Source organism: Carlito syrichta, unplaced genomic scaffold (genome assembly GCF_000164805.1).
Source record: "Carlito syrichta isolate Samal-C Ts95f unplaced genomic scaffold, Tarsius_syrichta-2.0.1 Scaffold130654, whole genome shotgun sequence".
Classification (NCBI taxonomy): domain Eukaryota; kingdom Metazoa; phylum Chordata; class Mammalia; order Primates; family Tarsiidae; genus Carlito; species Carlito syrichta.
The window spans coordinates 1-12,081 of NW_007074750.1; the positions used below are offsets into that span (position 1 = coordinate 1).

General features: G+C 41.9%; 1 protein-coding gene across 1 annotated transcript in view; it reads left to right on the plus strand.

The window, feature by feature from the left end:
• Positions 1-9,566: 9,566 nt before the first annotated feature.
• Positions 9,567-12,081, plus strand: part of LOC103250582 (talin-2) — a gene marked incomplete at its 3' end in the record, with an annotated part of 178,179 nt that continues 175,664 nt past the window's right edge. The window contains exon 1 of the mRNA XM_008049176.1: positions 9,567-9,645. The remainder of the gene's footprint in view (positions 9,646-12,081) is intronic.

The window sequence follows — 12,081 nt, forward strand, 5'->3', positions numbered from 1 at the left end:
CGTGGTAGCACATGCCTGTAATTCCGGCTACTCAGAAGGCTGAGGTGGAAGGATCACTGGAGCCCAGCAGGTCGAGACTGCGGTGGCTGGGAGTGGCCACTTCACTCCAGTCTGGGTGACAGAGTGCCTGTAATTCCGGCTACTCAGAAGGCTGAGGTGGAAGGATCGCTGGAGCCCAGCAGGTCGAGACTGCGGTGGCTGGGAATGGCCACTTCACTCCAGTCTGGGTGACAGAGTGAGACTCCAACTCAAAAAAAAAAAAAAAAAGAATGTGACTGTCTTTTCCATGTTTGTTTTGTACCCTGAGACTTTGCCAAGTTTTTTTTCAGCAGTGCAAGGAGGTTTTTGACTGATTCTCTTGGGTTTTCAAGGTATAGGATCATGTCATAAGCACAGAGGGATAACTTGACTTCCTATTTTCCCATTTGGATACCCCTGATTTCCTTCTCTTGTCTAATTGCTCTAACTAGTACTTCCAACATTATGTTGAACAGGAGAGGTGAGAATGGGCTGCCTTGTCTTGTTCTGGTTTTCAGGGGAAATGCTTCCAATTTCTGTCCATTTAGCAATGTGTTGGCTGTGGATTTATTGTAGATGGCTCTTACTATTTTGAGTTATGTTTCTTCTGTGCCTAGGTGTTCAAGGGTTTTGATCAAGAAGGGATTTTGAATTTTGTCAAAAATTTTTCTGTGTCTAATTATATAATCATATGGTTCTTGTTCTTACATCTGTTGATGTATTTAAGCTTTTTCTGTGTCTAATGATATAATCATGTAGTTTTGTTCTTACATTTGTTGATGTATTTAATTACATTTATGGTCTTGTGGATGGAACCTGCCCTGCATCTCAGGGATGAAGCCTACTTGGTCATGGTGGATAATTTTGAGATGTGTTATTGTATCTGATTTGCTAGAATCTTGTTGAGAATTTTTGCATCTATGTTCATCAAGGATATTGGCCTGTAGTTCTCTTTCTTTATTGGAACTTTTTTTTTTCAGTTGGAATCTCACTGTGTCGCCCAGACTGGAGTGCAGTGGCCGCTCCCAGCCACCGCAACCTTGACCTGCTGGGCTCCGGTGATCCTTCCGCCTCAGCCTTCCAAGTAGCTGGAATTACAGGCACGCGCTACCACGCCCGGCTAATTTTTTGATTTATTGTAGAGATGAGGTCTCGCTGCCCAGGCGGGTCCCAAACCTGCGAGCTCAGGCAATCCACTCACCTCAGCCTCCCAAAGGCGCGGGGTTACAGGCTGAGCCACTGAGCCCGGCTTCTTTGTTGGATCTTTACCCGGTTTGGGTATCAATGTGATGGCTAGCTTCATAAACTGATTGGAGAGAGTTCCGTCTTTCTCAATTGCCTGGCATATTTTCAGTAGCATTGGTATCAGCTCCTCCTTGTATGTTTTATAGAATTTCACTGGAAAGATGTCTGGTCCAGGGCTTTTACCATAGTTTACATGAACGCTCATTCTTGGTGTTATGCATTCTGTGAACTTGGGCAAATGTGTAATGACGTGCATTCACCGTTACAGAATCACACAGAGTAGTTTCATTGCCCTAACATCCTCTCTGCTGCCTCTTCATCCCTCCCTTTTCTCCCGACCCCTGACAACCACTGACCTTGCTATGGTCTCCATAGTTTTGCCTCTTCCAGAATGTCATGTAGTTGGAAACAGACAGTTGAAGCCTTTTCAGATTGGCTTCTTTCATTTAGTAATATGCATTTAAGGTATCTTCATGTTCTTTGCGTGGCTTGACAATGTATTTCTTTTTAGTACTGAGTTGTGTTCCATTATATACATGTGCCTTCTTGCTCTTTTTACTGCAGCCTCTTACCCCACTTTCCCAAAAGACATGTTCCAGTAGTTGATGAATAACACTTACCCATCGTTGGAATGAATGAGTGAGACTAACAGTTAGATGGTCTTTAGGATTTAAGGATGGGGGAACAACTTCTAGATAGGGGTCTTTTTGTTTCATTCTCCAATTGCTATACCTCTGAAATCCTTCGTTTGCTTGGGAGAGTAGGAAAGAAGGCATAAATAAGAAATGGTGTATGAAAGAGGACCCCCCCCAAAAAATCTGAAATTTATTTATAAAGAATTGTGTGTTTATTCCTCCATGTTCAAACTTCAGTCACCTTCAAATGCAATAGCATCCATTTGATGCAGTACACTTATTGAGACTTTTTCCACTGCTCAAAACCGTTTTTGAACTTGTCAATTTTGATGCCTTTTAATGCTTATGCAATGTTTTGTTTCACCTCTTTCACATTGGCAAAACGTTTTCCTTGAGGACTTTTTTCAACTGGGGAAACCAAAAGAAGTTGCTTGAGGCAATATCAGGTGAATAGGGACATGAGGGTTATGATCAGAAACTGCTAAACACTGAGTGTGGTGTGTGCGCAGGTATGCTCATAAGTTACCCATCATGAAATGGAGAAACATGTTGAAAGAATCTCAAAAAAAATTCACTGAAGCTGAACGCAACCTCTCACAACAACACTGTCACACTGATGCTGATGGGTTCCTAGAACACTTATGTAGCGGGAGAAGCCTAGGGGTCTGCCCTTCAAAAAATAATTTTTTTGCGCCTCCACCCCCATATTTCCCTAATTGACAATAGGCCAAATAGGGGGGAAGCTCAAAGACACCAGATTTGTGGCAGAAAAGTGAATAGTGGACCAATCCCTGAGATTGAGAGAGGGAAAAGGAGGGCTTTAGTTGGGACCTTGAAGTACCAGGGAAGATGATCATAGAATCAGGCAGCCTGTTCTCGTCAGTGTGGGTATGCACTTGTACCACACTTACACCTGCTATACCCCAGCTGCTTGAGGCCCCCTTTACCTACCCCAGTTTCTTGGAGTTATTAATTGTACAAGATACATTGGTAAATTTTTCAGACATTTTTTGGAGCACTTAATGTGTGTAAGGATTTGGGCTCTGAACTGAGGATAGAAATTTGAGAGAAGCCATCGTTGTGGCCCCTAGAAGCTCGCAGTCTGGTGGGTAACACGGGCACTTAAACAGATTATTTCAACATACTATTGTAAGTACAGAGATTGAGAGGAGGTCCATGAAGTCTCCTCGGAGCAGGTGGAACTTGATGGGCAGCCAGATGAATGGGGGTGTGCGGAGGCCATTGTAGGTGAAAGAGTGAGCATCAAAGGCCCATTAGCTCAGAGGGTGCAGGTGTGAGGAGCTTGGGTTCAGTGGTGGAGCACAGACTCGCAGAACAGACTAGGCAAGAGGTGAGAAAGTGGGCAGTAGAGAGCCTTGCGACCTAGAACTTGGCCTTGATTTTGTAGGAACTGGGAACCTGACTCAAGTGATGGTGGTTCACCTTGGCGGTGGAGGGGAGCTGGCAAGGAGGTGGGACTAGGTGGCCGCTGCGGAAGATATACGTGATTAGAATATAGTCCAATTACAAGTTGGGGTTTGCCTGTAGGAATACCCTGGCAATTTACTACTTTGTATAAGGAATTGGGAGGGGGGTAGGGTTTAATTAACTTTTCTGAATGACCAAGGAGAAATTAGACACCATTTCCCTGCATTTTCCTCCTCTGCTTCCTTAAAAAAAAAAGTTTCAAATTTGTCTAAATGCATTGTCAGATTTTCTCATAGTGAATTGAGTTTAGCAAAAACATTGAAGTTTGTATTTGTTCATTTGAACAAATGTTGTAACTGCTCAGGGTTCTTTTAAACATTATGTTCAGAATATTAAATGTAAATTCATAGTATAGGCTATTTCTTGATACCTATATTCCACGCTCAGTTGCTTTTTTCAGAAAATCAGTGGTAAAAACTGATTTTTGTAGAGTTGCTGCTTTCTAAAAGATAAATGTATTTCTTCTTTCTTTTCCCAAAGGAAACTCTCTGTATAGCTCTAGTTAATTGAAATTCCAAGTCATCTGAATGTTAGTTAATTAGACTTTTATTGAAAACAGTTGACTGTAATAATGTGCTGAATATGGTAGCTGGTCTAGAGACAAAAAGTTTCTTCTAACCCAGAAGTCATAAGGAAAAGTATCCCCCCCCTGCCCGGCCTTTTTTTCTTGTTGTTGCTGTTGAGATTATAAAGGATGGGAAACTAGGAATAGGATGGAAACAATAAAAAAACAAAGTCTCTGAGAAGAGAGAGAAATAAGAAATTATTTTAGAGTGAGCTTTTCAAAATCAATTTAAAATAAAACTATTTTAAATTAAATGTATATTTTGGCCAGTTCATAAAATAATGAGTTAATGGCATATTTAAGAAGTGCTTATTTATTCATTCTTGTATTTGCATAGTCAAATATCTATGGGGCATCCTTGTACCCAGCACTGTTCAAGGGTATATCCCTCTGTAGCAAGTGAAGTCCTTGTTCTCATGGAGTGTACACACTAGTTACACCTATTGCTAATTGCTTTTTATTGTGTGTGTTTTTAGATTTTGAAGATAAGGGGATGTTGAATTATAGAGCAATAGGGAGTTCATAGAATCTCTCAATTTTTTGTTAACAACTTCTAAAGATGAAGTGAAATAATACATTTAGGGCGCCTCTCTTGCGCTCCCAGGAGACACATATTTCACACCCTTTGCATTAATATTTTTTGAATCCTTAACTGGTTATTTATACAGATTGTGCTGGCTTAGTCATGTCATTGTGAGTGTAGTGGTACCAAGTGAGCCTTCAACAATGATTTGTATAAAATAACTAATTATAATCTTATTTTCCAAAGTGTTGTGTGAACCACTTGCTCCAAGAATGTAGACCACAAAAATAAAGGAGTCTATGTATAAGCAAGGTTGGAGCCTCTTACTCATAGTTACCGTGAACATGTTCAAGCATCCAAAGTGTTTCGCATTAGAAAAACTAATTTTGTTTAAATCAGCATTCATACTGAGGATCTTTTTTGCATGCGCCCCCTCTTACCTCCTAGTTTGCTGGAAGGCTGTTTTTAAAGGAATATAGCAGGAGTTCTAGAGCTAGCTTTCTTAGTAGGGTTTACAGTTTTCTCTTTGCCCTGCCAGAGGAAATGTGGCATGCTGTTTCTCCTCTGAAGGCCTTGGGTCTTGATATTGCCTGCTTTCCCTTGGTCTAGTTTCCTTTGAACATGGCCTAGCACCCAGCCTCTGGCTGGAAAGTCAGTGATAAGAAGCCATGAACAGAGAACTGGGCACCTCCCCTCAGAGTCTCAGGTCTTTTCTGACTTAGCAGAGCTGGACTTTCATCATTGGGCTATACTTTGAATAAACACATCCTCAAGAATTCAACAAAAATGAAAACATCCTTGGCAAGTGGTGGAAGTGGGAGGAAGTTGGGAGACTTTTGTTTTTGCAGTTTCTCCTCTTTTCTCTCTTTAGCTCTTGCCATCTCAATGCCTGGCGACTTAAGAACTTTTCGTTTATTTCTTTGCTTCTTGGATTTTATGATTTTGAGGAGTTAGTAATAAAGGTGTATAAAGCATTAGTGATAACTTCAAGCCTAAAGCATATGCTACTCACCCTCAGCTAGATTTAGTGTGTTTGCTCAGCTTTGCTTGGCTTTATGTTATAAAAGCACTTTTGTCAACTTTGAATAGCAAAAACACTTGGGAAGGTGGCCATATGGGGCTATAGTCTGATTTTTATGCTCATGCATATGGTGTCAGGGTAAAACCCGAGAATGCTGTTGCACTGGCCCTGGCTTTTTAACGAAGTCTTACGACAGATGTGTTCTTGGACGCGTGGGGTCTATTTAGCACATAGGGAGGTGTCAGCCACACTCATCGTGAGGATTTCTCAGACCCTCTTCACCTCATATTCACATTTCTGGGGGGATTTTGCCAAGTGCAACATGGAAAACAAGATAAATGAATCCTTATGACAAAAACTGTTCAGTGGGGTCTCAATCAGATTGCTTCTTGTATGTCTTGTTTCTTTAGTACTGTTGAGATGATGATGTTAGGTGTGCCACTTACAGAACACACCAAGTTCCAGACACCTTGCTAGGAAGTTTACCTATACTGTCCCATGTCATCCTTGCAACGTTGAAAATGGTTAAATGTTATCCCTGCCCTCATGATGAGCAACCAGGGACTCCGAGAGACATGTTTAAGCTTTCCTGACCACTTAGTAGGAAGCATTCTAGGATGCAGGAGCAGTTGAGTCCTGTTGTTGGTGACAGGCATTTTAGGCAGTAACTGTTGCTGACTTTTCTTTTCTTTTTTTTTTTTTGAGTTGGGGGTCTCACCCTATTGCCCAGGCTGTAATGCAGTTCACCGTAACCTCGATATTCTGGGCTCAGGTGATCCTTCTGCCTCAGCACCACCATGCCTGATTCATTTTTTGATTGTTTGTAGAGACAAAGTCCTGCTATGTTGCCCAGGCTGGTCTCAAACACGTGAACTCAAGCAATCTTCTTGCCTCAGCCTCCCAAAGTGCTGGTGAGCTACCATGCCTGTTGCTGACTTTTGGTCACATCTGCTTGTGCTTTAAGCTGCCAAATGATTTATCATATGATGCTCTGGAGAAGGCTACTTTCATTTAAGGCAACGTTCCTTTAAATAACAAGCTCTTGGTATCTTTATTTTTTTTTTTAGTCAGAGTCTCATTCTGTTGCCCAGGCTGGAGTGCAGTGGCACGCTCATGGCCACTGCAGCCTCCACCTGTTGGGCTCAGGTGATCTTTCTGCTTCAGCTTTCCAAGTAACTGGAACCACAGGTGTGCACTACCAAGCATGGCTAATTTTTTAAATGATTTATTGTAGAACCCCTGAGCTCAGGCAGTCCTTACGCCTCCACATCCCAAAGTGCTGGGATTATAGGCATGAGCCACTACATCTGGCTTGTTGGTATTTTTGAAGTAAATTTTTATTTATTGAATGGATCCTATTCATGCTGAGGATGAGCATTTTAAGTAGGTAGGACTGTCTATGTAGGGGCACATTGTGTCTCCGTGTTCTCTAGGGACCTTGCTATGATTTGGCCACCAACAATGAGTTTCTACCATGAGCTGTTTCCATCATTGCTCCCCCGAGCAGGCACTCAGGCAAGCTCATTGACTAGTCAGTGTTCCTGATCGCATCAGGTATGGTTTTTCCTTGAATCCACAACTGCCCTTTTGATTGGCATTATTACAGAAGAGGAAACTGAGGTACAGAGAGGTTAAGGTACACCAAAGCCAGATGACTAGTAAATGACTGAACCAGGATCATACACCTTATACTTAACCAGTATGCCTTTGCCTATCCTAAATGCAATGTTTTGTCTCATACATCCTAATGCAGCTCAGTCTCAAATGTGGACTTGCTTGGCGCTGGCAAGAGATCAGAACTGAGAGGTCAACAGTTCACACTGTATGACCCGTGTGTTTGTCTGGGTTGGGCTTTGGAGTCATAGGTACTTAGCCTCAGTCTCATTGTTGCTTATCTCTGAAATTGGATAGTGATTCTTGTCCATTGTCTACCTTCTAGAGAGATTTTCTGGGGAGAGGAAGATTCCAGCAGACGAAGGGGGTTAATTAGATTTGTCTTTTATATCCTACATACCTATAAAGGGATTTATGCATCTACAAGGAATTATGGCTTTTTAGCCAAGTTTATAACGATGGTATTATGAGGATGCATGTATTATATGGGACTCCTGAACCTTTAAAAATAAAGCAGTGAGAAGAATAAATTTGTTTGCTGGAGATAAAGTGAATATAACAGGTCCATTATGGGAATACACTTCTGTATTTTATAATCTCAATAGAAAAATCTTTTTATATATAAATATAACCCAATAAAAATAAATCTGTGAAGTGGTTAAACATATTATCATGGAAAATGTTTTAACCGCAGGGAATGGCCCATCTGTCCAATTCTGTCTCCTTTGTTTTTATTCTTCTTCAAATAGTCTCTTCATCAATTCCCTTGTTAGTCAGGAGTGAATCTACCTGTCTCTTAAAAGAGTTTTTTGTTTTGTTTTTTTTGCCTGTTTTTATAGTGGCTTTGAGCTTCTTAGTTGCTTTAGTGGTAGTACATAAACATTTGTTGAAATTGTGTGTGATAAATCTTTATTCATATGATTATAGGATTTATCACTCTGCTTCCAAATGTCATGGGACGATTGAGAAGACGGAAAATAAAAAGAAGCACTGCATTAAATGGGATTCTTTTGATCACAAGTAATAAACTCATTCTAGCTAGCTGAAGTGAAAAAGGAGATTTATAACAAGGGTACAGGAGTGTCTTAGGAACCCAAAGGCAGGAGTGAAGTGGCCCTTGGAATGAATGGGAGCAAATGATGAGGAACACGCCCCATGCAGTGTTCACTAAGCACACACGAGGGCACGAATGTTGGTAAAATGGCGGAGGTTCTTTTCAACAACTGGCTCCCATGGGCACTAATGGAGTGAGAACTCACTTACCCCAGGGAAGGCGTTAATCTATTAATAAGGGATCTTCCCCAGGACCCAAACATCTCCCATCAGGCTCCACTTCAAACACTAGGATCAAATGTCAACATGAGAATTGGAAGGGACAGACATCCAAACCATAGCAAAGATATGTTGTAAAGGAAGGATAGCAGCCTTTTATAAAAATCTCACGTTGATATTTTTGCTAGTTTCTCATTTTATTTTTTTGACGAATGTATCATTTTTTAAAAAATTTTTTGATTTATTTTTGCCACTCAAAATGCTAGATTAGCCAGTCAAATGTCTCGGTCCTTTATAGTTTCATGTTTTGGTGTCATTCTTAAAAAGGTCTTTTCTATCTCTGTAGTATAGTGCAAATTATTCTAGTATCATTTGATTCTATTTTGAGTTTATTTTTTCACAAGTAGGGAGGGAGAGATCTGGGTTTTTCTTCTCCTTAAGTAGCTCACCAACACCGTTTGTTAAATAGTCTCTCATACCTACCCAGATATGATTACACCAACTTGGGTCTGTTTTAACATATGAATCCTCGGCTCTGTGTCTGGATGTTTAATCTGTCTTGTTGAACCATATGTATGTTCTTACTCAGATGCCTGTTTGTTAATTGTGGCGAGGCCATTCTGTTGATTTCCACAATTGATTTTGGTGCTTTTCTGCTTCAAATTGGGTTTCCATGGAGAAAGTTCTCAGCGCCTCAGTGAACTGGGAGCCATAGGGGAAGCGAGGAAACTAGGAGGGACCACTTTACAGCCATGTAAGAGGAATTAAGGGGGAAAAAAAAATGAACAAGACAAAAGCAGCCCCTGTAAACTAATTTAAAAAGAATCAGAGTGCAATGCCTGGGATTTTTGTTTTAGACATAAAGGGGAGGGGACAGAGAGAGGGATGCATGTATTTGGGTTTTGTTTAAATTCAAAGCCATTAAAGCATTCCTACCACAGGGAAGAAGAACATGTGTTTTGTCTCTTTGCCAACAGTAACATAATTTTGGTCTTTAAAATAAGTGTCTTGGGACCTCAATTCCCTGTTGGCAGAGAAAATCCCCAGCCCATGTGTTGTGGCGGAAATGCATTGTTTCCTGAGTCATTTCCTTTCATGCTTAGTGTGGGGGAAATGACCAAATGTATAGGTTGAACTTCTTTTTCAAAAACATGACTTGATTCCAATGATCTTTATTATTATTTTAGGTATTGCTGCTGGAGGCTTCTTACATGCTTCAGGGTATCTTCAGGGAAATCGACTCTTTACAGAAACAGAATTTAAGGTGAGTCCTTTACAAAGGATACTTTATTCTTCCCCATTGACCATCCTCCTGCACTGGCTTAGTTTTACAACATGCTACAATGTTGTCTCTTACACCTCTCATTTGCTCGGCACTGTGATTCTGTGAGGCAGGTGTGGAGAGGTCTCCACTGCTGTCTGATTTTTTCCCCCTTGCAGTTTGGTGGCTTTGAGAGAAGAAGGGATGAGTAGCTGGTTTGTGACCATATTGGACCTTATAGTATGAATTCTCATTTGTTCATGCCTGTTTGCTTCATACATCTTTTGGGAGGGGGTGAAACTTCCAATATCCTTGGAACTGAAACTGCATGTGGATTCCTAGATGCCCTGCCCCCTCTCCCCCAAGGGTTGAGAGACAATTAATTGCTCTAGCATGAGACAAAGTAAACTTTGGTTATAGATTATTGGTTCCCCCTTTGGTTATCCTGGTGGGACTGTATGATCACAAGTTTTGCATATGAAGGACCCTGGTAGAGACGCAGGGCTCTTCTGCAGGCCTTGAGTATACCTAGGTTGGTGTTGACAAGGTTTATGTGTGTGCCCTCGATAATTGTATAGGGCACACCCGGATGTTTCAGTTTTGTTCCTGACTAGCCGCACAACTAAGGATAGGTTAGTTCATCTCTGTCTCCTTGTCTTCATTTGTAAAAATGTGTGGGTTGGCTTAGCCTAGTTATTTCTATACTTGTAGATTTTGTGGACCAGGAAAACAAACTTGCAGGACCCATTTTAAATATACTTGTTGGCTGTGTGTCAATAAGGTTGATGATTGTAAAAGCTGGATAGGTGGGTGGGGGTTCACTATGTCTTTACATTCTGTTCTTCTGTTGGGAATTTTTTTTTTTCTTTTTTTGAGTTGGAGTCTCACTCTGTCGCCCAGACTGGAGTGCAGTGGCTGCTCCCGGCCACCGCAGCCTCGACCTGCTGGGCTCCGGCGATCCTTCCGCCTCAGCCTTCCAAGTAGCCAGAATTATAGGCATGCGCTACCACGCCTGGCTGATTTTTTGATTTATTGTAGAGATGAGGTCTCGCCTGCCCAGGCGGGTCTCGAACCCGCGGGCTCAGGCAATCCACTTACCTCAGCCTCCCAAAGGCACGGGATTACAGGCTGAGCCACTGAGCCCGGCTGGGAATTTTTTTAATAATAAAAGATCTACCATCTGCTCACATAATTTCATGAAAGAGGAACTATTTTATTTTACTTCATTTTATTATTTTTATTTTTGAGTTGGAGTTCCACTCTGTTGCCCAGGCTGGAGTGCAGTGGCATATTTACAGCCACCACAGTGTCAACCTGCTGGGCTCCAGCGATCCTTTCGCCTCAGCCTTCCAAGTAGCTGGAACTATAGGCATGTACTACCACACCTGGCTCATTTTTTTATTTTTATTGTGGAGACGAGATCTCACCATGTTGTCCAGGCTGGTCTTGAACCTGCAGGCTCAGATAATCCTCTTGCCTCGGCCTCCCAAAGTGCTGGGATTATAGCCTTGAGCCACTGTCCCCAGCCTATTTATTTTTTTATTTTTATTTTTTTGAGTTGGAATCATTATGTCACCCAGGTTGGAGTACAGTGGCACGCTCAGAGCCACCACAGCCTCGACCTGCTTGGCTTATGGTCACTGCAGCCTTAACCTGCTGGGCTCAGGTGATCCTTTTGCCTCAGCCTTCCAAGTAGCTGGAACTATAGGTGCGTGCTACCACACCTGGCTAATTTTTTTATTTATTGTAGACATGAGGACTTGCCAAATTGCTCAGGTTGGTCTCAAGTCCCTGATCTTAGGCAATCCTCTTGCCTCAGCCTCCCAAAGTACTGGGATTACAGGTTTGAGCCATTGCTTCTGGCCGAGGAGGAACTATTTTAATACGGAAAGATAGGAATACCATAATTTTGTCTTTAGATAACATGTATTTAGCATTATGAAGAAGCTCTTCATCGCCTTCCTCTTCCTCACTTCTCTGCAGACCAGTGACTGTCAGTCACATACTAACCAGAACTGGTCTGAGAGTGGGATTTGGGAAATATTGGGGTACCTGACTACTCAGGGCTCTTCCGCCCTTAAAATGGCATCATTCCTCTGAAGCAGGAAAAAAAATGTACTTAACTTGTACATTGTCTAGTTTTAGAAAATGCTGTGACAGCTAGTGTGGTCTAACTAGAGAGGTCAGAGGTCAGATGGAAGAGAAGGCACTGTTCTGTTGGGAATCCCAAGTGAAAATGGCTTCTGTATGTGAGCATTACATTTGGCTGTGAGTCATCTTGTGAACAAGGTAAGAAACAAAAAATTGGCAGTGTTGTAAGTAGCTTGATGGAAGGCACGGAGTCCTCCCTTCCTGCCATTGCAGGGCAGCCTCTGGCCAGGTGGTGTAGGACAGATGAGTGCCTCCCTGGCAGGTGGGGATACTGAGAGCCAAGGGTGA